Raw genomic sequence first — 21834 nt, 5'->3', positions numbered from 1 at the left:
GCCATGACCTAGGCCTTGGCCTTCGTGAAGCAGGAAGCTGGAAACTGTACTCTTTTTTTTTTTTTGAGACGGAGTTTCGCTCTTGTTACCCAGGCCGGAGTGCAATGGCACGATCTCGGCTCACCACAGCCTCCGCCTCCTGGGTTCAGGCAATTCTCCTGCCTCAGCCTCCTGAGTAGCTGGGATTACAGGCATGCGCCACCATGCCCAGCTAATTTTTTGTATTTTTAGTAGAGACGGGGTTTCACCATGTTGACCAGGATGGTCTTGATCTCTTGACCTCGTGATCCACCTGCCTCGGCCTCCCAAAGTGCTGGGATTACAGGCGTGAGCCACTGCGCCCGGCCCGAAACAGTACTCTTAAGGATAGCTGGGATCCTTGAAGCCTGCCTCCTCAATGACTAGGGACCTAGAAAAAACCTACCCACTGGCTTTGGAAGATGGCAAGAAACCCTGTCCCTGCCTGAGTCTCCAGGTAAAAATAAAAACAAAAACAAGATGGCTTTTACACACACACACACACACACACACACACACACACACACACACACGCTTACTAGAATTAATAAAGTCAGCAAAGTTGCAGGATACAAAATTAACACATAGAAGTTAGTTGTTTGTATACACTAATAATGAAAAATCCAAAAAGGAAATTAAGAAAACAATTGCATTTATAAAAGCATCAAAAAAGAATAAAATTCTTAGCAATAAACCTAACCAAGGAGGCAAAAGACTTGAACACTGACAATCACAAGGCCAGGCGCGGTGGCTCAAGCCTGTGATCCCAGCAGTATGGGAGACTAAGGCAGGCAGATCATGAGATCAGGAGTTTGATACCAGCCTGACCAACATGGTGAAACCCCATCTCTACTAAAAATACAAAAATTTAGCCAGGTGTGGTGGTGTGGGCCTGTAATCCCAGCTACTCAGGAGGCCGAGGCAAGAGAATTGCTTGAACCTGGGAGGCGGAGGTTGCAGTGAGCTGAGATGGCACCACTGCACTCCAGTCTGGGTGACAGAGTGAGACTCCATCTCAAAAGAAAAAAAAAAGAAAGAAAAAAAAAGAAACAAAAGAAAGAAAATTACAAAATATTGCCAAACTAAATGAAAGAATACACAAATAAATGGAAAGACATCCTATATTCATGGATTAGAAGACTTGAATATTGTTAAGATGTCAATATTTCCTGAAGCAATCTATAGATTCAATGCAATCCCTATTGAAATACAAATCATAGTATTTTTATAGAAACAGAAAAATCCATCCTAAAATTTATATGGAACCTCCAAGGACCCCAAATAGTCAAAACAATCTTGAAAAAGAACAAAATTGGAAGTCTTACAGTTTCTGATTTTAAAATGTAACCAAAAATCTGCAATAACTAAAATGGTGTGGTACTAGTATAAAGACAGGCATTTGGACTAATGGAATAGGATAGCCCAGAAATAAACTCTTTTTTTTTTTTTTTGAGACGGAGTCTCGCTCTTGTTACCCAGGCTGGAGTGCAATGGCGTGATCTCGGCTCACCGCAACCTCCGCCTCCTGGGTTCAGGCAATTCTCCTGCCTCAGCCTCCTGAGTAGCTGGGACTACAGGCACGCGCCACCATGCCCAGCTAATGTTTTGTAGTTTTAGTAGAGACGGGGTTTCACCATGTTGACCAGGATGGTCTCGATCTCTTGACCTCGTGATCCACCCGCCTCGGCCTCTCAAAGTGCTGGGATTACAGGCTTGAGCCACCGCGCCCGGCCAGAAATAAACTCTTACATATATGGTCAAATGATTTCAGACAAGGATACCAAGACCCTTCAGTGAGGGAAAAGGTAGTCTTTCCAAGAAGACTTAGGAAACTGGATGTCCACATGCGCAAGAATGAAGTTGAATCTTTAAGTATATTAAAAAATTAACTCCAAAATGGACTAAAGACCTAAACATAGAAGCTAAAACTACAAAACTCTTGGAAGAAAATAGAAGGAGGACTTCTTGGCATTGGATGTGACAAGGATTCTGGGATATGACACCAAAAGCATAGGCAACAAAACATAAAATAAATTGGACTTCATTAAAATCAAGAACTTTCAGGGGCTGGGTGCGATGGCTCATGCCTGTAATCCCAGCACTTCGAGAGGCCAAGGCGAGTGGATCACTTGAAGTCAAGAGTTTGAGACCATCCTAGCCAACATGGTGAAACCCTGTCTCTACTAAAAATACAAAAATTGGCCGGGCGTGACGGTGGGTGCCTGTAAGTCCAGCTATTCGGGAGGCTCAGGCAGGAGAATTGCTTGAACCTGGGAGGCGGAGGTTGCAGTGAGCCGAGATCATCTCACTGCACTCCAGCGTGGAGTGCAGCATTCCAGAGTCAAAAAAAAAAAGTACACAATTAACAGAGCGAAGAGGCAATCCATGAGATGTGAAAAAATATTTGCAAATCATATATCTAATAAGGGATTAATATCTAGGAGATTATATATATATATATATATCTTTGTTGTTGTTTTTGAAACAGGGTCTCACTCCGTCACCCAGGCTGGCCTGCAGTGGTGCAATCTTGGCTACTGCAACCTCCATCTCCCGGGTTCAAGTGGTTCTCCTACCTTAGCCTCTCCAGTAACTGGGACTGCAGACATGAGCCACCATGCCCTGCTAATTTTTGTATTTTTAGTAGAGACAGGGTTTCGCCATGTTGGCCAGGCTGGTCTCGAACTCCTGACCTCGAGTGATCTGCCTGCATCGGCCTCCCAAAGTGCTGGGATTACAGGCGTGAGCCACCATACCTGGCCAATATCTAGGATATGTTTTTCAAACTCCTACAACTCAACAACAACAATAAAAAAAAAAAAAATTTGAAGCCAATTCAGTGGCTCAGCTCTTTGTAATCCCAGCACTTTGGGAGGCTGAGGTGGACTGATTGCTTGAAGCCAGAAGTTCAAGATCAGCCTGGGCAACATGATGAAACCTCATCTCTACAAAAAATACAAAAATCAGCTGGGCATGGTGGCATGTACCTGCAGTCGCAGCTACTAGGGAAGCTGAGGTGGGAAAATTGCTTGGGCCCAGGAGGTTAAGGCTGCAGAGAGGCAAGATCGTACCACTGCACTCCAGCCTGGGCAACAGAGGGAAAGCCTGTCTCAAAAAAATTGATTAAATAGGTGAAAGACTTGAAAATTCATTGTTCATTTATTCAATTATTCATTGTCGAAAAGACATTTCTCCAAAGAAGATATGCAGGTCGCCAGTTAGCACATGGAAAGATGATAAACATCACTAACTATTAGGGAAATGCAAATCAAGCCACAATGAAATACCACTTCACACTCATTAGGATGGCTATTATGAAAAAACAAAACAGAAAACAGCAAGTGTTGACAAGGATATGGAGAAACTGAAACCCCTGTACATTGCTTCTGGGAATGCAAAATGGTGCAGCCGCTATGGAAGACAGTGTGACCGTGCCTCAAAAAATTGAACACAGAATTACCATACGATCCAGAAATTCCACTTCTGCGTATATACCCAAAAGAAATAAAAGCAGGACAGAAACAAACATATTTGTACACCAGTGTTGATAGCTGCTTTAGTCACAATAGCCAAAAGGCGGAAATAACCCAAATGTTCATCAATGAATGAATGGAGTAGTATATGCAAAATGTAGGATCACATATACAATGGACTATTATTTTGTCTTAAAAAGGAAGGAAATTCTGGGCTGGGCACAGTGGCTCACGCCTGTAATCCCAGCAGTTTGGGAAACTGAGGCAGGCGGATCACAGGGTCAAGAGATCAAGACCATCCTGGCCAACACGGAGAAACCCTGTCTCTACTAAAAATACAAAAATTAGCTGGGCCTGGTGGCACATGCCTGTAGTCCCAGCTACTCCAGGAGGCGGAGGTTGCAGTGAGCCGAGATCACGCCATTGCCCTCCAGCCTGGGTGACAGAATGAGACTCCATCTCAAAAAAAAAAAAAAAAGGAAGGAAATTCTGACACATACTACAACGTGGATGAGCCTTGAAGACATTAGGCTAAGTGAACTAAGCCAGACACCAAAGAACAAATCTTACACGATCCCACTTATATGCAGTACCTAGAGGAGGCAAATTTATAGAGACAGAAAATAGAATGGGGGTTGCCAGGGGCTGGAGGAAGGAGAGAATGGGGAGTTAGTGTTTAGAGGGTGTAGAGTTTTGGTTTGGGAAGAGGAACAAGTTCTGGAGATGGAAGGTGGTGACCACACTGTGAATGTTTGTGCTTAATGCTACTGAACTGGACACTTACAAATGATTAAGATGGTAAATTTTATGTTATATATTTTACCACAATAACAACAACCACCACAAAAACAGGAATTCTTAAATTGGCCAGGAGTACGGTGACAAAGGAAAAATCGTGTCTGGCGGGAGCCTTCATAATCCAGGCCACTTGAGCCACCGTGAGAAAAAAAAAATCCGACTTTAGCTCACAATCAGAAAGTATCATATACATAAGGAACTGAGTCACGGTGAGCAACAGACAGAGGACATACAACACAAACAGGAGAATTTCTGTCCCTGAAACTTGAGATGATAGAACAATCTGGAAAAGACTTGCAAATAACTGTATTTACAATGATTACGGAAATAAATGGGTAGCTGAAAAGGGGAGAAGAACGACTTGGGGGTAGAGGGGAACAGGATGTGAAGAGAATCAGAACTCAGGAAAATGGGTTAGTCTAGGGGGAAAGAATGCTATTTGAGAAAAATCAGAGTGGAGGAAAGAAGACTGATCAGATTAGACTATAGCCCAGACCCCTGGGCAGCTGTCCCAGGGCGTTCAGCTGGTGAAGCTGTGAGATGTATCTCTTTCTTCCATAGGTGGGAGAACTCAGCGTCTTCCTGACAACTTGGGCTTGAGACAGAAATAAGGGGATATAGTGGCCGGGTGCAGTGGCTCATGCCTGTAATCCCAGCACTTTGGGAGGCCAAGGTGAGCAGATCACCTGAGGTCAGGAGCTGGAGACCAGCCTGGCCAAACGTGACGAAACCCGGTCTTCACAAAAAAATACAATTAGCCGGGCGTGTGCCTGTAGTCCCAGTTACTTGGGAGGCTGAGGCAGGAGAATCACTTGAACACAGGAGGCAGTGGTTGCAGAGATCATACCACTGCACTCCAGCCGGGGACAACAGAGCAAGACTCTGTCTCAACAAGAAAGAAAGAGAGAGAGAAAGAGAGAGAACAAAAGAGAAAGAGAAATGGGGAGGGGAGGAGGGAAGGAGGGGAGGGGAGGGGATTTAAACACAGGGCTGGGTGTGGTGGCTCAGGCTTGTAATCCCAGCACTTTGGAAGGCGGATGTGGGCGATTGCTTGAGCCCAGAACTTGAAACCAGTCTGGGCAACAAAGTGAGACCACCCCCTTCTCTATTTCTAAAAACTCTTAAAAAATTAAAATTCAAAAAAAATTATTTTAAAAAAATAAAATAAAGAAACACAGACTTCCCAAGGAGTTCAAGTGCTGACCTGGCCTGGGAAGTGCTGGACTCAGGAGTGGAAGGACACAGTTCTCAGAGGCCCCGGGTGGAACCGGGCACTGGCACGACAGGTTGCCGTGGTAAGGTCACCTTGTGGCCTCTGTCTCCAGTCATGCCCCTTCAATAGCAGGGAAAAACAGCTTTGCAGGTGCAGGACAATGGGCAGCATTCATCCACTCAACAAAGGCTTACAGAGCTTCTCACTGTGCCAGGCCCTGAGCTGGGTGAACAAGAGCAGGAAGCCCACCAGCAACCACGGGCAGTTTGTGGATGAGAGTGTGGGGCTTCCCGGCTGGCTGGATGACCCGGGGCAGGCGATTTCTCTGCTCACTGGCCTGTTTCCACATCTGTACATTGGAGCTTAGAACAGAACCTACCTCCTAGCATGGTTGTGAGCTTTAAAAGAGTTAGTACATGGGTAGGGCCTGTGAGCGTGCGTGGAACCTAGTAAGTGCTCATTGAGTTAGCCAGTATTCACATACAGCAGGTCCTTGAATAACATCTTTTCATCATTACATCGGTAAGAGGAAAATTCGATTCCTGCAGGGACCACTCTGTCTGCCTGGTGTTTGCATTCTCCCTATGTCTGCACGGGCCTTCTCCCACATCCTAAAGCTGTGCATGCTCTGTTCACTGGTGAGTTTGCATGGTCCAGTGCGAGTGAGTGTGGGTATGTGAGCACCGTGACCTGTCCAGGGTAGGTTCCCACCTGGCGTCCTGAGCTGCCAGCATGGGCTCCAACCACCCACGACCCTGAACTGGAATAACTGAGTAAATAATTATCTTACTTGTTTTTCTTTTTCTTTCTGTTTTTGAGACAGCGTCTTGCCTTGTCACCCAGGCTGGAGTGCAGTGGCACGATCTCAGCTCACTGCAACCTCCACCTCCCAGGTTCAAGTGATTCCTGTGCCTGAGGCTCCTGAGTAGCTGGGATTACAGGTGCCCGCCACCACGCCCAGCTAACTTTTGTATTTTTAGTAGAAATGGGGTTTCACTAAGATGGCCAGGCCGGTCTCGAACTGCTGACCTCGGGTGATCCGACCACTTTGGCCTCCCAAAGTGCTGGGATTACAGGCGTGAGCCACTGCACCTGGCCTAATTATCTTACTTGTTTTTCTTAATTTTTCTCAAATGTGTGTATGGCTCACATTCATTTCAGTGTTTAATATTAGAAGTGTTTTGATGTTTAGAAGTTTGGTGATGTTTTTGTCACCAGAAATATATCACAGGGATTTTATTCATTTGTATCGATTAGCCTGTGGTAAAATTGGTTTTGTTTCCCTTAAAGTTGCAATTTCCAAGAATCTATCAGCAACTTAAGTGAGAACTTACTGCGTTCATATATCTTCCACCTATTATATATAACTATTATATATCTTTTTAAAAAAATTTTTTTAAATTGCATTTTAGGTTTTGGGTACATGTGAAGAACATGTAAGATTGTTGCATATGTACACACATGGCAGTATGGTTTGCTGTCTTCCTCCCCATCACCTATATCTGGCATTTCTCCCCATGTTATCCCTTCCCAACTCCAACTCCCCACCCCCCCGTCCCTCCCCTATTTCTCCCTCACAGACACCAGTGTCTGATGCTCCCCTCCCTGTGTCCATGTGTTCTCATTGTTCAACACCCGCCTATGAGTGAGAACATGCGGTGTCTGATTTTCTGTTCTTGTGTCAGTTTGCTGAGAATGATGGTTTCCAGTTTCATCCGTGTCCCTACAAAGGACATGAACTCATCGTTTTTTATGGCTGCATAGTACTCCATGATGTGCCACATTTTCCCTGTCCAGTCTATCATCGATGGGCATTTGGGTTGGTTCCAAGTCTCTGCTATTGTAAACAGTGCTGCAGTGAACATTCGTGTTATTTATAATAGAATGATTTATAATCCTTTCGCCATATACCCAGTAATGGGATTGCTGGGTCAAATGGAATTTCTATTTCTATGTCCTTGAGGAATCGCCACACTGTCTTCCACAATGGTTGAACTAATTTACACTCCCACCAACAGTGTAAAAGTGTTCCTATTTCACGACATCCTCTGCAGCATCTGTTGTCTCCAGATTTTTTAATGATCGCCATTCTAACTGGCATGAGATGGTATCTCAATGTAGTTTTGATTTGCATTTCTCTGATGACCAGTGATGATGAGCATTTTTTCATATGTTTGTTGGCCTCATAAATGTCTTCTTTTGAAAAGTATCTGTTCATGTCCTTTGCCCACTTTTGAATGGGCTTGTTTTTTTCTTGTAAATCTGTTTTAGTTCTTTGTAGATTCTGGAGGATTAGCCCCTTGTCAGATGGGTAGATTGCAAAATTTTTTCCCATTCTGTTGGTTGCTGATTCACTCTAATGATTGTTTCTTTTGCTGTGCAGAAGCTCTGGAGTTTGATTAGATCCCATTTGTCTATTTTGGCTTTTGTTGCCAATGGTTTTGGTGTTTTAGTCATGAAGTCCTTGCCTATGCCTATGTCCTGAATGGTTTTGCCTAGGTTTTCTTCTAGGGTTTTTACGGTGTTAGGTCTTATGTTTAAGTCTTTAATCCATCTGGAGTTAATTTTAGTGTAAGGTGTCAGGAAGGGGTCCAGTTTCTGCTTTCTGCACATGGCTAGCCAGTTTTCCCAACACCGTTGATTAAACAGGGAATCCTTTCCCCATTGTTTTTGTCAGGTTTGTCAAAGATCAGATGGTTGTGGATGTGTGGCGTTGCCTCTGAGGCCTCTGTGCTGTTCCACTGGTCTATATCTCTGTTTTGGTACCAGTACCATGCTGTTTTGATTACTGTAGCCTTGTAGTATAGTTTGAAGTCAGGTAGTGTGATGCCTCCAGCTTTGTTCTTTTTGCTTAGAATTGACTTGGCTATGTGGGATCTCTTTTGGTCCCATATGAAGTTTAAGGTGGTTTTTTCCAGTTCTGTGAAGAAGGTCATTGGTAGCATGATGGGGATAGCATAGAATCTGTAAATTACTTTGGGCAGTATGGTCATTTTCATGATATTGATTCTTCCTAATCATGAACATGGAATGTTTCTCCATCTGTTTGTGTTCTCTCTTATTTCGTTGAGCAGTGGTTTGTAGTTCTCCTTGAAGAGGTCCTTTACGTTCCTTGTTAGTTGTATTCCTAGGTATTTTATTCTTTTTGTAGCAATTGTGAATGGCAGTTCATTCTTGATTTGGCTCTCTTGAAGTCTGTTATTGGTGTATAGGAATGCTTGTGATTTTTGCACATTGATTTTTGTATCCTGAGACTGCTGAAGTTGCTCATCAGTTTCAGGAGATTTGGGGCTGAGAACTATTATATATCTTTCACCTGTTATATATAACAGGTGGAAAAGTTTGCATAGCCTGAGGCTATAGCAACGAAGAATACAGCAACTTGACTTGGCTTTTCCCCTGGGGAAGAGCTGCCTTGACCTTGGGGAGCTCGTAGTTAGAAAGGGAGGACACACCCCCCTCTGAGGGACAGGGGCACTGGTGTGAATGGTGCTAGGATGTGGGCGGGGGAGGCCTCCTGGGAGGGGCATTTGGTTGGAGGCAGAGACACCTGGCTTGCCTGAGAGGGGAGGGTTAGATGGGAATGAAGACTGGGAGGCCGACCAGAGCCAGCCAGCACATTTGGGGACCCAGGGCACGCAGCCAGAGTCCACTCTGCATGTGCACGTTTATACATGGCTCACAGAGCTTCTCCCACTTCAGTGACCTCACTCACTCCTCACGGGACAGCTCTCTGAGGTGGGGTCTCACTGTCACCCCACATAAGGAAACTGATGCTCAGAAAGGTAAAGCGATTTTTCCAGTGTAGGTCGGGGAGGGTCTGGAACAGTGACAAAGTGGTGGGACCAGAGCCAGGGACCTGCCACTAGGAAAAGAGGGAGGTTATGGCAAGCAGGTGGAGGAGAGGGAGGAATGGAGGAGGTGAAGTTAGGGGAGGGTGAGAGGGAGCAAGAGATGACACCATCAGGGCAGATGGTGTGTTTTATCCATAAACCCAGACTTGGGGAAATAGATTTTCTTCTGTATTATTATTTCTGTATATTTTAAGTCAAATTTTATTTTGAACAGCAGTATAACTTCATAACAAAAAAATAAGCTAAAGAGGAAAAAAAGAATTCCACCTCTGGCATTTGCTTCTAGCCTTTGAGCAGGTGGTCCACAGCCACTCAAAGTGTGGTCCGCGGCCCGGAGCTGGTCTGCCAGAGATTCGTCAGTGTTCTACAGCACAACAGGCCCAGAAAATGAGAGTGAATGTTTAGACACTCTTACAGCAACTGGACATGGTTGTTTTCCGTCTATGGAATCTATGATTTGAAAGTTGGGGCTTGTATTTCGTGTATCTGCTTTCCACTTCATTTTTGGTGGAGTGACCGTTCATGTATTCTACTTCTATTTGGATTTTTTTTTTCTGTTGAGTTTTGAGAGTTCTTATGTATTTTAGATACAAGTCCTGTGATGGATATGTGTTAAATCATTTATTTATTTATTTATTTAGTTAGTTATTTTTATTTTCAGATGGAGTCTCACTCTGTTGCCCAGGCTGGAGTGCAGTGGCACGATCTTGGCTCACTGCAACCTCTGCCTCCTGGGCTCAATCAATTCTCTTGCCTTAGCCTCCTGAGAACCAGGGTTACAGGTATATGCCATCATGCCCAGCTAATTTTTTGTATTTTCTGTAGAGACAGGGTTTCACTCTGTTAACCAGGATTATCTCTGGAGATCATGAGATCTCCTGACCTCAAGTGATCCGCCCACCTCGGCCGCCCAAAGTGCTGGGATTACAGGCGTGAGCCATTGCGCCCGGCCTAATCATTTATTTTATGATATTTTACAAAATTTTCCATTTGGGATGAACTGGAAATTGTACAAAATCAAACTGGCCAGTCACCACTGATAGTTTGAGAAGCAGTGTTAGCATCTTCTTACCTTAATGAAACAACCGCATCTGTACCACGTTGGGTCTTAATTTTTTTCCCAAATAATTTATTATAAATAATTTCTCCAACTTGTGCCATATCTTTATAACCACCACTCACAAGGTTTGCAAACCTTCCACAGAGCAGCTGTGCTGAGATTTACTCAGCCAGTTCCCAAGGTTAGACATGAGGTTATCACCCATTTCAGGGTCTTACAGAAACTCTGAGTCATTCACCTTTGGTCACAAGGCTTTTTCAAACATTTTGGATAGAATGTTCTTAGTTTCCATTCTCACCATTGTAGTTCAACTTGCTCTTTCATTAGAATTTAGGCATCAAGCTCAGACCAGACTGCTGGTTGGCCACATTCTGTGTTCTCATGGAAACAAAAGGTCACCGGCACTGAATCCAAACCACCTGAGCAACCCGGCTTTCCCAGTCCCCGATGCTTGATGGCACAGCAACAGTGGAGTCATTAAGAAATTTTACTTTAGCTCAGCCGGGCGCGGTGCCTCACGCCTGTAATCCCAGCACTTTGGGAGGCCGAGGCGGGCAGATCACGAAGTAAGGAGATTGAGACCATCCTGACCAACATGGTGAAATCCCGTCTCTACTAAAAATACAAAAAAATTAGCTGGGTGTGGTGGTGCATGCCTGTAGTCCCAGTTACTCAGGAGGCTGAGGCAGGAGAACTGCTTGAACCCAGGAGGTGGAGGTTGCAGTAAGCCAAGATCGCGCCACTGCACTATAGCCTGGGCGACAGTGCAAGACTCTCTCTCAAAAAAAAAAAAAAGAAATTTTACTTTAGTTCTATCCCAGCAAACTCCAAACCAGGGGTAGCAGCCATTGGAAAAATGCAGAGACTATTTCAAAGGACAGGTAAGTGCCTCAGATAGCATCAGAGAACATGCCGAAGGTGCATAAATGGAAGCCAGTCCACACAAAATGCTGAACATAGGTCGTTCTGAACGAGGGGGTTAGAAAGAGAAGAAAATGCCAGGCCTCCATTCCTCACACCCACGGGGCAGGTGCCTCTTCTCCTGCACCTGGGCTGACCCCTCACCTGGAAACTGCCCCCTCTCGGGTTTTCCCACCTGTCTTGTCTCTCAGACTCCTCCCCCCTCCCCCCCCCACTGCCCTCTCTCCCTCCTTCCCTCCTTCCCTCCCTTCCTTCCTTTCTCCCTTCCTTCCTTTCCCTCCCTCCCTCCTTCCTTTTTCTTTTTCTCTTTCCTTTCCTTCCTTCCTTCTCCCTTCCTCCCTTTCTCTTTCCTTCTTTTTCTCCTCTTTCTCTCTCTCACTCTCTTTTTCTATCCAGTCTCTCTTTTTCTCTTTCCCATTTTCTCTCTTTCTTGCTTTTGTCCTTTTGACAGGGTTTTCTCTGTCACCTGGGCTAGAGTGCTTTGGTGCAGTCTCAGCGCACTGCAGCCTTGTCCTCCCTGGTCCAAGCCATTCTCCTGCCTCAGCCTCCCAGATGGCTGGGACTACAGGCGCATGCCACACCCAACTAATTTTTGTATTTTTTGAAGAGACAGGGTTTTGCAGGCTGGTCTGGAACTCCTGGGCTCAAGTGATCCTCCCACCTCAGGCTCCCAAAGTGCTGGGATTACAGGCATGAGCCACCATGCCCGGCCTCATGCCTGCATATCTGAGACGGCTGCGCCCACCCCGCCTCCTTTCCTTTTCTCTCTCTCCTGAATCATGGTATTGCCCCTCCTCTGACTTCTCTGCTCCTGCTTCTCTGCCCTTCTCCTCAGCCCTCACTTTGCTTGAGGCAAGCCCTAGATGTGAGGTCTGCAGCTTGTCATGTACCAACCACCTGGGCAGGTTTGACCCTCTCCAAGACTCCTTCTGCCCAGTCTTATTGGGAATCACGAGGGGGACAATTTGGGAATGGCCCCACCTGAAGGCTAGTCTTTGCGGTCATTACAGCGCTTATGTCTGGGATCCTCAGAGAGCCTAGAAGCGTCTCCCATCCCCCCTGCAGTGCCTGGCACTTCCTGGATTGTGGAGCGACCCCCTGCCTCTGCCTTTCTGTATTCAGAGCTACATCCTTGCCTCCCCTGTTCCCATCACCCTGACCACCCCTCAACACCTCCTTCCTGTCAGCTCCACCGCCAACGGAGGCAACACCTGTTCATGGAAACCCTGTGAGCCTCTTCTGTATCCATACACAATATGTAATGTTGTTTTGCATGTTTCAAAACATCAGTGCTGTCCAACAGAACTCTCTGTGATGCTGGAAATGTCCTCTGTCTGTGCCGTCCAATACAGCAGCCACAGATGGCACCTGGCTTTTGAGCACTTGAAATGTAGGTAATGTGACTGAAGAACTGCATTTGAATTGTAGTTAAAGTTTAAATAGCCACATGTAGCTAGTGGCTACCACATGGAACAGCACAGCCTAGATCCTTCTAAACCTTGGTTTTCTCTTTCTTTGTTTTTGAGAGTTGTTGATGTCCAGGCATGCAGATGTACGCCACTCACTCTCCCCACTGTGCGGTCCATTGTATCAATATACAGCCACCTATGTATCCATTTTCCTACTGATGGACATAGGGGCTCTTCCTTTTCAGTTTTTTTTGCTGATATAAATGATGCTGTAGCAATCCTTTTGTATTTATCTCCACGTGCCTCTCCCAACATCTTCATTTCCCCCCATGGTGGACAGTCCCATGACCCCATGCCCAGGTAACTCAGTAGTCTCCTAGGTGCCTATGCTGCCACCCGCCCCCCCCCCCCAACTCCTCCTCTGGCACTCGTCAGCCCAGCCAGCTGGGCTGATGACTCTGGAACACCACTTTCATCCCGTGTCTTTCCAACTCAGAAACCCAGCATGGCTACCACTGCGCAGAGCATCGGACCTCAGCCCCTTGCTTGGCCTCGGGCCCCCATCATTGGGCCCTGCCTTATGATTCCCTATGTTTCCTAGCATCCCCCCTCAGCCTCCACTGAGCCAACCTCCTTCTGGTCCTCTGCATACATCCCACTCTTCCTGCCTCTGTGCCCTCATTTTTGACGGGAAGTCCCCATGCCCTCATTCTGGAATGTTTTCACTTCCTGCCCCTCCTCCACATACTTCAATATACACAGATACTTCAGAGCCCAGCTCAGGCCTGGCCCACTCTGGGGTAGATTTTCATTCTGCAACATTCATTCAGGAAGCGCTCATGAGGAGCCTACCAAGTGCTGGCCCTGGCCTGGAGCTGGGCCTAGAGCAGGGGAAGGATGGCCACAGCATCTGCTCCATGGAGCTCACAGCCCAGCCTTGGCTGGCAACTCCAGTCTGCCCGTTTCCAGCCCTCTGCATTCCCCCTGCAGCTCAATACGGACGAAGCTTTGGAATCCAGAGGAAGAATAGGATTGGGATTATGGCTGGGGCTCAACAGGAGTGAGGGGCTGGAGGTGGCTGGTTTCCAAAAGGCCTGAAAAAGGGGCCTGGAAGTGGGAAGCTCAACCCCAGTGCAGGACTGACCCTTGCATCACAGGATCACTGCTGAGAGCCTGGAGGTGTGTGATGCTGTCATCACCATGCAAGAGACTGACTCCATCCACAGGAATGCTGGGGTGCAGATTATACTTCTCTCCCAGAGGCACACTATGTGGGAAGCCAACTGCTCTAGTCTGAATGTTTATGTCCCTCCAGAATTCACATGTTGAAACCTCAGCTCCAAGGAGATGATATGAAGAGGAGGGGCCCCTGGGAGGTGATTAGGTCATGAGGGCAGAGCCCCCATAAATGGGATTTGTGACCTTATAAAAGAGACCCCAGAGAGCTGCCCCTCCCCTTCTGCCATGTGAGGACACAGTGAGGAGACTGCTATCTATGAACCAGAACATGGGTCCTCACCATCTACTGGTATTTGTGCCTGGATCTCTGGCCTCCAGAACTGTGAGAAATGAATTTCTGTTGTTTCTAAGCTACCCAGTTGATGGTACTTTGTTATAGCAGCTCAAACAGACAAGATACCAACTTCTTAGAAGGTTGCCTGGTGAGCGGGAAGGCAGAGGAAAGTTCGCTTGCTACAGAATCTGAGGCTTGTTGACTGCAGTCAGGCATCACCACCTGTGGCACCATCCATGCAACAAGAGTAGGCCTGGCCAGCTGGGTGCAGTGGCTCATGCCTATAATCCCCGCACTTTGGGAGGCCAAGGTGAGCAGATCACCTGAGGTTAGGAGTTTGAGACCAGCCTGACCAACACAGAGAAACCCCGTCTCTACCAAAAATACAAAATTAGCTGGGCATGGTGGCGCATGCCTATAATCACAGCTACTTGGGAGGCTGAGGCAGGAGAATTGCTTGAACCTGGGAGGCGGAGGTTGCAGTCAGCCGAGATCACACCACTGCACTCCAGCCTTGGCGACAGAGCAAAACTCTGTCTAAAAAAAAAAAAAAAAAAAAAAAAAAAAGAAGGCCTGGCCAGGGCCAGGACACTGTCTCCCAATCAGATGGTCACTGCCAGTCTCTGCCCATGAGGTTTCCCCTCTCTGGGCTTCCACTGGTGGCCACCATCCACCTCTTCTGATGGGCACCGTCTTTAACATCCTCTGTGCTGTAGCCCCATTCTGATGACTCGAATGTGGAAAGCATATCTTAAGGTGACTTTCTATATCGCTGTTCTGATTCATTTTGTATTGTTTTATGGTTTAATTCTTAGAGAGCATCTTACTTCCCGATGTATAGCTCTTACAATGGCACCTTACACTTGCCCCTGTGTCTGAACAAGATTATAAAAACATTTGGGGGCCAGAATCATCTTCCTTTCTGGCCAAAATTGGGCATCTGGACAAAAGCCCAACACATGCAGCCCATGATGCTTCGCCCTGCTCTGGACTTGGGACGCCTGGAGACTGGCAGGCGCAGAGGCGGGGTGGCTGGGAGCTGAGCGGTATCTTCTGGACAAGGACAGTTCTCTCCGAGGCCTCCTGAGCATGCAGTCAGGGCTGCACAGCCTCAGTTTTGTCCTCAGCCAGGAAGGGATCTGTGTTGATGAAGGGAGAATGGGGCTACCACCACTCCTGTGAGCTGCCTAAGGGAACCAGAGGGCAGAAGGGAAGCAGAGCAGCTCCAAAGAGCACCTCAGGCCCAGCCCCTAGAAGGAACTAGGCATGGATTAAACTGAACGAATGAGCTTTGTCCTCATCCCTCACGCCTAGGCCAGAGAGGTGAAGAAAAGCATTTAATGCTGGGAGTCGTCCACAAAGAGGATAAGGGTTAAGCTTGGGGCTGTGGGGAGACTGGATATCCTCTGGGTGATTTATACAGAGGGTTCATGATGGAATAGGGCAAGGAGAGAATTATGACAGGGGCAGGCAGCAGACACGGACGATGTTTCCACATACCAAAGAGAACTGAGTGAGTTCTACTTCTCATTGAGCTACCAGTTATGCGCCTCAGCTTCCTCCCTATTCATAAGGAAGGAGGGGGTGACCAAAGAATCTTCTGGGTCTAGTCTAACTCTGCCATTGGTGGCTTGGAGGAGGGCTGTCATCAGAGGAGGGGAGGCAGGCTGATGACAAGAGGGAAGTACCTGCTCTGTGCTGGGACACAGCTGGGCACTTCACACACACCGTCTCGGTATCTTTGTACTGACCCCTTGAAGATGGCATTTATTTGCTGCATTGGCTTAGGGATGAGGAAACCAAGGAGCAGAAGGACTGGCAGAAGCCTCCAAAGTCACTCTCCTGGTAAGCCAGAGCTGGGATTTGTACTGAGGCCTCTGGTCCCCAAGTTCCCAGCCCTCCACTTTGGTGGGTGGGCTCCTGATGGGCAAGTGGCCTTGTGTCTGGGTATGTGCCTGAGTGGCTGAAAAGGAAGGGGTTATTGAGCTGGTTTTTGGATTAGTGCTGTGTTTCTTACATTTGCTAGGATTTTGTTTATTTGTTTTTTCAGGTGGAGTTTTGCTCTTGTTGCCCAGGCTGGAGTGCAATGGTGCGATCTCAGCCTACTGCAACCTCTGCCTCCTGGGTTCAAGCAGTTCTCCTGCCTCACCCTCCCGAGTAGCTGGTATTACAGACCTGCACCACCATGCCAAGCTAATTTTGTATTTTTAGTAGAGATGGGGTTTCTCCATGTTGATCAGGGTGGTCTTGAACTCCTGACCTCAGGTGATCTGCCCGTCTCAGCCTCCCAAACTGTTGGGATTACAGGAGTGAGCCACTGCACCCAGCCTATTTGCTAGGTTTTTGCTAACTTGGTTTTCAGTAATTTCCTTAGTGGGGGTGAAAAATAAGGATTTTTTTTTTTTTAAAACAAATGAAGATAGAAAATGGTAGGCAGTTAAGAAAATCTTAGCTCCTGATTAGGACAGAGTGAAGAAGGGGAGAGTCAACTGGAGGTCAGGAAGATAAGTACAGGTATTGATCGACTTACGACCTATGCAACTTATGACCATTCGACTTTATGACCACAATCGCTAGCCACGACTGCTCCGCGTCTGGCAGCGCCAACGTTGCCCAGCTGGACATACGACAGTGCGGACCAGCTTCCAGCAGCACTACCATCTCCGCGTGCATATAGCCTACTCAACTTACGACCAAATTGTGTTACGACCGGCCTGTCCGAACCAATCGTGGTCGTAAGTCGAGCACTAGCTGTAGAGTTTCAGTTGTTTACCTGGTGAGGAGACACCTCAGTTACAAAAGAGTAAAGATGGGGGTGTTTCGTGGCAAGTACTAAATGGGTTGCATAAAGCAATACTTCGAAAATACAGTAAAGGGAATGTTAACATTTGTTAAATCTAAGCAGTGGATACAGACACTTTTGGAATTGAGAATGTACCCATATTTTACAGAAGCAAACACAATGTCTGGCCAGAGCTGCTGCATGAAGCACGAGACATGTAAGAAATTAACATGGCAGATACACAAACATATGAAAGGAAAACACTGAAAGGAACATGCACGTGATTGATGAGAGCCAAGTCCAGAAGAAAATGTAATCCAAGGAAACAGGAAAAAAATATTCCCAGTAGTAGTCTGAGCTACAGAAAAATGTAATAACAACATGAATTCAAGAAAGGAAGCACTCAAAGCTGAAACAGATGAAATAACAAGGAAGGAAACTAAGGGCACTTCTACAAAAGTCATACATGAGAAATAACATGAAAATGAACAGATATGGCTAAGAATCAAACTGATATCGAGGAAAGGCCTCAGATAACCATGGTGAATGAAAAGAAAAAAGACATGTATTAAAAAGAGAGATAGTTATGAAGGTATAAAAGATCAAGACAATGAAACAAAAGAACAGAAATATAATTTAAAACAGAAAACCTAACACGCGGAAAAGAAAAAGCATTCATAAAGAAATTACAACACATCTTCCCTAGAATGAAGAATAGAATTGCAACTCTAGGCCAGGCGTGGTGGCTCACGCCTGTAATCCCAGCACTTTGGGAGGCTGAGGCGGGTGGATCACCTGAGGACAGAAGTTCCAGACCAGCCTGGCCAACATGGTAACCCCGTCTCTACCAAAAATACAAAATTAGCTGAGTATGGTGGCGCATGCCTATAAACTGAGCTACTCAGGAAGCTGACACAGGAGAATCACTTGAATCCAGGAGGCGGAGGTTGCAGAAGATGGCACCATTGTACTCCAGCCTGGGCAACAAGAGGGAAACATGGTCTCAAAAAAAAAAAGAACTGCAACTCTAAAAAGTACACTTTGTTCCAGAAAAACCAATAAAGAACAAGAAAGAATTATTCAGATGTATAGATTTAAAAAGAGAAAGAGAAAGGAAGAAAATAAAGAAAAAGGCAAGGGGATATCTGTTTAGAAGATATCCTCTTTAGAGGGGACTCTTCGGCTGGCCTCAGTGTTGTCCCTATGAACAGTCAGTGTCATATGACAATGGAGAAATGTATCCAAAAGAAAATGTGATGCAAGAATATTTTACTCAGCCAAGGTGTATGCAATAAGACCACAGAAACATTCCCAAATGCAGAAGATACAGAATTCATGGGCCATCCTTGAGTCATTCTTAATGATTCAATTCAGCCAATCAAGAGTTTATTTTTATTTATTTATTTATTTATTTATTTATTTATTTATTTATTGAGACAGAGTCTCGCTCTGTTGCCCAGGCTAGAGTGCAGTGGCGTGATCTCAGCTCTCTGCAACCTCTACCTCCTGGGTTTAAGTGATTCTCCTGCCTCAGCCTCCTGAGTAGCTGGGATTACAGGTGCCTGCCACCATGCCCAGTTTTGTATTTTTTGTAGAGACGGGGTTTCACCATGTTGGCCAGGTTGGTCTCAAACTCTTGAACTCAAATGATCTGCCCACCTAGGCCTCCCAAACTGCTGGGATTATAGGCATGAGCCACCATGGCTGGCCATCAATCAAGAGTTTAAAAATAACAACTCAGAAATGAAGAAGTCATGGCAAAAACACTGGTGGTGAGCCACAGAATCAGTTTAAATATAAAATGAAGGCCGGGCGTGGTAGCTCACGCCTGTAATCCCAGCACTTCGGGAGGCTGAGGCAGGCAGATCAGCTAAGCTCAGGGGTTCGAGACTAGCCTGGCCAACAGGGCAAAACCCCATCTCCACTAAAAAGACAAAAATTAGCCAAATGTGATGGTGTTTACCTGTGATCCCAACTACTCAGGAGACTGTGGCATGAGAATTGCTCGAACCTGGGAGGCAGAAGTTGCAGTGAGTTGAGATCGCACTACTGCACGCCAGCCTAGGCAACAAAGTGAGATTCTACCTCAAAAATAAATAAATAAAAATAAAATAAAATAAAGTCCCAGCTACTTGAGAAACTAAGACTGGAGGATTGCTTGAGGTGGCCTGAACAACACAGCAAGACCTTATTAAAAAAAAAAAAAAAAAAAAGACTAACTGTAGTGAGAATTAAGGTTTAAGAGCAGAAGGAAATGCATAGACTTTTAAAACAACATCAATATAGGAATAATACAAATTGAGGAGAAAGATTATGCTATTTCTTCATCTTCAGAGCCTTGAATTATGCCATCTAAGAAACCTTATTGGCCGGGCGCGGTGGCTCACGCCTGTAATCCCAGCACTTTGGGAGGCCGAGGCGGGTGATCACGAAGTCAAGAGATCAAGACCATCCTGGTCAACATGGTGAAACCCCGTCTCTACTAAAAATACAAAAAATTAGCTGGGCATGGTGGCGCGTGCCTGTAATCCCAGCTACTCAGGAGGCTGAGGCAGGAGAATTGCCTGAACCTAGGAGGCGGAGGTTGTGGTGAGGCGAGATCGCGCCATTGCACTCCAGCCTGGGTAACAAGAGTGACACCCTGTCTCAAAAAAAAAAAAAAAAAAAAGAAACCTTATTAAGAACAATTATAGTTTCTTAATGTTTCTCATAATATTAACTTCAGGGAGCTCTTTTTATTTTTTATAATTTAATGTTTACTGTGATTATGAAGATATATACTAATCTGAGTATAACTATGTTCCCTCCCTCCCTTTCTTTCTTTTACAAAAATCAGGACTTTGGAAAAGTTTCTTTCTTTTTTTTTTTTTCCAAAGATGTAGAGCAATAGGAATTCAATAGGGAGCTCTTTTAGAAACTATTAATTTTTGTGGGGAAGAAACACCTACTTCAGTTTCTTTTTCTCCTGTTAGATTCACATAAAATTAGATTCAGAACTTTTTAAAATAGCATTTTAATATAAGCATTTCTATTTAGCCTTCTACCTAGAAATATCTTAGAGACACGCCTAGAATACTGTTCACTTAATGTTAGTTATCTCTGTGTAGTTTTTATTTTGTTTTTGAGAGACAAGGTCTCGCTCTGTCGCCTGGGCTGGAGTGCAATGTTGCAATCATGGCTCACTGCAGTCTTGACCTCCTGGGTTCAAGTGATGTGGCTGAGGCTGGGACTGCAGGTGTGCACCACCACACCTGGCTAATTAATTTTTTTTTGTACAGACAGGGTCTTACTATGTTGCCCAGGTGGTTCTTGAACTCTTGGTCTCTCGCCTTGGCCTCCCAAAGCACTGGGATTATAGATGTAAGCCACTGCACCTGGCACTGAGTGGAGGTTTCCCTAAGAGCACCCAAACTGTCTTCAGTTCTTTATAAGAATGTATCATTTTTACAAAAATAATAGAGTCATTATTGTGAAAAAGTAAGATTGGTGAAATGTCTGTCTTCAGCATGGTGTCTAGAGGCTTGTCAGTTTGATTTAGTAAGAAAGCCTAAAGGACGTGTGTCATGTCACAGGAATGTGCAGTAATAAAATGGAATTCAAGTTAAGCAAAAAAAGACGTACTGAATTTCAAAAACATCATGGGCTAGGAATTATAACTTCTAATTAAAACAGCCTGGATGCAACTTGATCTATAGATTCAATGCAATCCCAGTCAAAATCAAACACAAGTTATTTTGTGGATATCAACAAACTACTTCTAAAGTTTAAATGAAGAAGCAAAAGACTCAGAATATCCAAGTCAATATTGAAGGAAAAGAACAAGGTAGAAGACTGACACTACTCTGACTTCAAGACTTACTATAAAGCTATAGTAATTGAAACAGCGTACTATTGGCAATAGACAAAGATATCAAAAGACGACAATAGAGAAAGAGCCTGGAAACAGATCCACATAAAGATATTGATTTTTGACAGAGGAGCAAAGGCAATATGATGGAGCAAAGATGGCCTTTTCAACAATGATGCTAAACAACTGGACATCAAACATGCAAAAAATCAGTCTAAACATAGACCTTATACCCTCCACAAAAATTAACTCAGAATGAATCTAAATATAAATATAAAATGTAAAACTATAAAACTCTTATAGTTAACACAGGAGAAAGCTCTAGATGACCTTGGTTATAGAGATGACCTTTTAGATACAACACCAAATACATCATCCATGAAGAAAGCAATGATAGGCTGGACTTGGTTGAAATTAAAAACTTCTGCTCTGCAAAAGGCAATGTCAAGAAGTGAGAAGACACGCCACAGAACTCTCAAAACTCAACAGTAAGAAAACAACCAACCAGATTATAATAAAAAACGAGTGAAAGATCTGGAATCCTCACCAAAAAAGATAGATGGTAAATAAGAAAACATGTTCCGCATCATATGTCATTAGGGAACTGCAAATTAAAGCAATAAGCTGTCATAAACCTATTAGAATGGCCAAAATCGAAAACACTGACAAATGCTGGTGAGGCTGTGGAGCGACAGGAACTCTCATTGCTGGTAGGATTGCAAAATGGTACAGTCATTTTGGAAGACAATCCAATGGTTTCATAAAAAACGAAACATAGCCGGGCGCGGTGGCTCAAGCCTGTAATCCCAGCACTTTGGGAGGCCGAGGCGGGTGGATCACGAGGTCAAGAGATCGAGACCATCCTGGTCAACATGGTGAAACCCCGTCTCTACTAAAAATACAAAAAATTAGCTGGGATTACAGGCACGCGCCACCATGCCCAGCT

The 21834-nt window shown here is 45.2% G+C and overlaps 1 long non-coding RNA gene across 1 annotated transcript; it reads left to right on the top strand.

Moving 5' to 3' along the window:
• The first annotated feature begins 16525 nt into the window (after positions 1-16525).
• Positions 16526-17138, top strand: LOC116533569. The gene is made up of 2 exons (XR_004261352.1): positions 16526-16773; positions 17019-17138. It is a non-coding gene; the product is annotated as an uncharacterized LOC116533569 (long non-coding RNA).
• The last annotated feature ends 4696 nt before the right edge of the window (positions 17139-21834 follow it).

This window comes from Sapajus apella, unplaced genomic scaffold (assembly GCF_009761245.1).
Source record: "Sapajus apella isolate SASKATOON/1434 unplaced genomic scaffold, GSC_monkey_1.0 scaffold83, whole genome shotgun sequence".
In the NCBI taxonomy this organism is placed as follows: Eukaryota; Metazoa; Chordata; class Mammalia; order Primates; family Cebidae; genus Sapajus; species Sapajus apella.
Note: the sequence above shows the minus strand (reverse complement) of the source record. Positions and strands in the feature narration are given on the sequence as shown.